The sequence below is a fragment of the Amborella trichopoda genome, chromosome 10 (assembly GCF_054954075.1).
Source record: "Amborella trichopoda isolate Santa Cruz 75 chromosome 10, AtrichopodaSantaCruz75HAP2 v2.0, whole genome shotgun sequence".
Classification (NCBI taxonomy): Eukaryota; Viridiplantae; Streptophyta; class Magnoliopsida; order Amborellales; family Amborellaceae; genus Amborella; species Amborella trichopoda.
In genome coordinates this window covers 4,102,918-4,107,241 of record NC_142345.1, presented here as the reverse complement: position 1 = coordinate 4,107,241, position 4,324 = coordinate 4,102,918, and positions in this window count along the sequence as shown.

Here is a 4,324-nt window from a genome sequence, read left to right as displayed (position 1 = left end):
TTGACTTTTCTAGAGATATGTGTCAAATTTAATGGTGATCCTTGGAGGTCCTAGACACATGAATGGGAGAGGGTCCTATAGGATCATTTCTCATATAATATGAATATATATATATATATATATATATATATATATATATATATATATATTCATATTATACTTATATTATAATAAATATTATATTATATATGTAATATTTATATATATTTATATTATATAATATTTATAATATTATATATGATATTTATATAATAAATTGTATAGATTTCTTTCAAGTTTGATATTACTTGCATACGTGTAGGAGTTGGAATATTTCGAATATTATATATATATATATATATATATATATATATATATATATATATATATATATATATATATCATATTATTTATAAATATCATATATTATATTATAATCTATTATATGTGTAATATTTATATATTCATATTATATATATAATATAAATATTACATATATTATATATTATTCACATTATTTATAAATATATAAATATCACCAAAGTTCTTATATTGAACTATGAAATACTTTGTATAAATACGCTTATGAATATGTTGAGAGTTCAAGGACCCTCTTAATAATGAAGCTTAGAGAGAGGAAAGATAGGATTAAGAGAGATGAGATACATAAATAGAAGTTAAGCTTAAAGAAGCCTAATTGGTTATTATGGCAGAAACAGAAAGAGGGAAGTTTGGGTATTGTAAAGTGGCCAATTGATGAGAGAGAGTGGGTGTGCACCAGGTGATGGACTTATATCGAACTTATCTCTTGCTTTAGCAAATTTTGTATGCGGGAAGAGGCCTCTAAAGTGATGGATGAAATGTTGGGAAATGGCCTGAACCCAAACCAGGTTACATACATCGATGGCCATTGCAAGTCTGGGAAGCTCGAAGGTGCTCTCTCTTTGATGGAGAGAATGGAAAAATATGGTTGCATACCCATTTTGCAGACATGTAATGCCATATTTAATGGTTTTGGTAAGGATATCAGGGTATCTGTAGTAGAGAAGTTGTTCAATAAGATGGTTGAAAAGGGGCTGAAACTTAATGTTATTGGTTACAGCACATGGTTTGCAAGATCTACCATACACACTTCTCTTCTATAGCTTGTTCAATCTTTCTCCATCAAATAACCTTGATAAAAGTTGAATTTCAAATGTATTTATTGTTTATTTCAATAGAAGGGAAATACAAAAATATATACAGAGGAATTACACGATTTTCTATATGAATTTGGGAGGTAATCTAGAGACATAAAATTGACTTTTGAATAAGTCTAATACTCCCCCTCAAGTTGAAGCATGGAGGTTATTGACATCCAACTTGGCAAGTAGGAATCTGAAATTCTCTCGACCCCATGTCTTGGTAAAGATATCAGCCACCTAGTGTGAAGAACCAACAAAATATGGTGGAATAAGGCATTGTTGAAGCTTTTCTCATACAAGATGGCAGTCCACTTCTATGTGCTTTGTGTGTTCATGATAAAGTGAATTAGCGGCAATATGAAGGGCCACTTGGTTGTCGCAATAAAGAGTCATAAGCTCATTATGAGAAATGTCAAGGTCTTGAAGTAAAAATTTGAGTCATTGAAGCTCACAATAAACTAATACCATGGATCTATACTTGGCATCCGCAGATAAATGTGAAACTGTGCTTTGTTTCTTGGTTTTCTAAGAAATTGAAGAGGTGCCGACAAAAGTGCAGTATCCCATAGTAAACTTACGAGTCATTGGACAACTGGCCCAATCAGAATCACAATAGACTATGACATAAAGTGAGCTGGAAGCAGATAATAGAATACCTTGGCCAAGACTGCCTTTGAGATATTTGAGTAATTACGAGGGTGTTGCATGAATTGACTTTGAATGTGAACTGAATACACAATATCTAGCGTTGTTATCATCAAATAAATGAACTTGCCCACAAGCTGATGATATGGAGAAGGCATGTCAAGCAAATCACCGTTCAAATTGATAAGTTTTAAATTTTGTTCAATTTGTAAGTCACTAGTGCGTGCTCTAAGAAGTGCCACATTATCAAGTATATCTGAAGTGTATTTTCTCTGTGTGAGATAAATACCCTTAGACAAACGAGCTACTTCAATCCCCAATAAATATTTTAGGGGATCAAGTTCTTTGATATGGAACTTACTATGTAAATACCACTTAATAGTCTCAATGGAATCAACATCATTACCGGTGATTAAAATATCATCGACGTATACATGAATAAACACAGAGTGGGACCCTGAAATCTTGGTGAAGAGTGAGTAATCTGCTTTCGATTGTCGAAAGCCAATTATGTGTATAGCATAGGAGAACTTTGCAAACCAATTTCTTGATACTTGCTTCAGGCCATATAAAGATTTATTTAAATGGCAAACTTTACGCTCCCCCTGTCTGGAAAAATCGAGAGGAATCTTCATATAGACTTCCTCGGCAAGGTCCATATGTAAAAAGGCGTTATGAACATCGAGTTGTTCAACGTACCATATGTTTATAGGGCAAGCAAGCAACATAATGTGACCAATTTTGTCATCGTGGCAAATGTCTCGTGATAGTCGAGGCCCTCCAGTTGTTCAATATTCCATCAACATGGTAATTGACCTTGTAGATCCACTGACAGCCAATAGCCTATTTGCGAGGTGGGAGAGAGGTAAGGGTCCAAATATGATTATCTTCAAGGGCCTTAACCTCATTGGCCGTTGCCTCTCGCCATTCTGGGACTTTCATAGCCTGGGAGAAGGTAGAAGGTTCAGGAATGGTCAGGATAGCTGCAATGAAAGCTTGATAGGAAGGTGAAAAATTATGAAAATCTATGAATTTGGAGAGAAAAAAAGTTATACTTACATTGCATGTCGTCAAAGGAGATGGTTGGATTGAGTGCGAAAGGAAGGTTGGGAAAATGAAGAATAATAGTCCTTAAGATGGGCAGGTGGTTTATGGGCTCTAATGGACCAGCAAGATTGGTCTTGGATATTATTAGTGGGTAAAGGAGAATTGGAGGGCTCAGTGGGTGGGGTATGAGTGGAGGTGGGGTCCAATTGGGGTAAAGTGGAAGGGAGGGAAGATGGTGGTAGCCGGTGCAACGGAATAATTTGAGAATAAAAAGATTGTGTTGGGTCTGAAATGGGTGATGGTGGGCCATGGTCGGGGGTAGGTAAATGTAAGACACGGTTAGGGTCTGTGGCATGGTGTTGGGTGTTGGCATATGATAAAACATGCTCATAAAAAATGACATCGCGACTAGTGTATGTTTGACATGTGGCAATGTTTGACGTGTGGCAATATCAGAGATTCGATAACCCTTTTGAGCAAAGCGATAATAGCTAAAATCCCCGGTTTCACACAGTAATCAAATTTGTCACAATGATGAATATTATATGCAAAATACAAGCAACCGAAAACATAAAGATTATTATAGTTGGGTTTGGCATGGAATAAAATTTCGTAAGGGGACCGATTATGTAATAAAAGGGAAGGAATGTGATTGACAATATAGGCAGCTGTGAGGACACAATCTCCCCAAAATTAAAGGGGAAGATTTGCATGAAACCATAAAGCCCATGTAACTTCAAGTAAGTGACGGTGTTTACGTTCCACTACACCATTTTGTTGTGGTGTTGGAACACAACTGTGTTTGTGTATAATTCCTTGATTTTGAAGAAATGATTGCATATCTTTGGAGAAAATTCACTCTTATTATCAGAACGAACAATTTGAATTTGGGAGTGGAATTGTTTTTTAACAAGAGCAATAAACATTTTCAAATAAAAATCAGCTTGAGATTTGTGTTGCATAGCACCATAAAGAGAAGGAAAGAATATCCTCCCCAAATATCTACACAAATCAAACAAAATGGAGCATTGGAAGAAATGCTACTTACAGAAGAAGGTAATGTAATTTGTTTTGCAAGGGGACATGAATCTTACAATTTATTCTTGGAAACGGAAATATAAGGAAAACTAGAAGCAATATGATAAATGTAAGAAGAGGAAATATGCCTTAAATGGCAATGCCACAAATCGATGGTTGGGGAAGTAGTGGTGAAGGCTACAGGTATCAGTGATTGTTGGAGGAGGTATAATCCACCTTGTTCTTTACCCAATCCAATCGTCGCCTTCGAGGACAGGTCCTGCAAGATATATGAGTCAGGGAAAAAAATTATGGAATATTTGAGATTTTGTGTGAGTTGATTCACAGATAAAAGATTTTGCTTGAATGAACGAATACAAGGAACATCATGTAAGGCCAAAGAAAGGGACATATGTAATGAGCCAACATGAGAAATGTTGGTGTACTGTCCA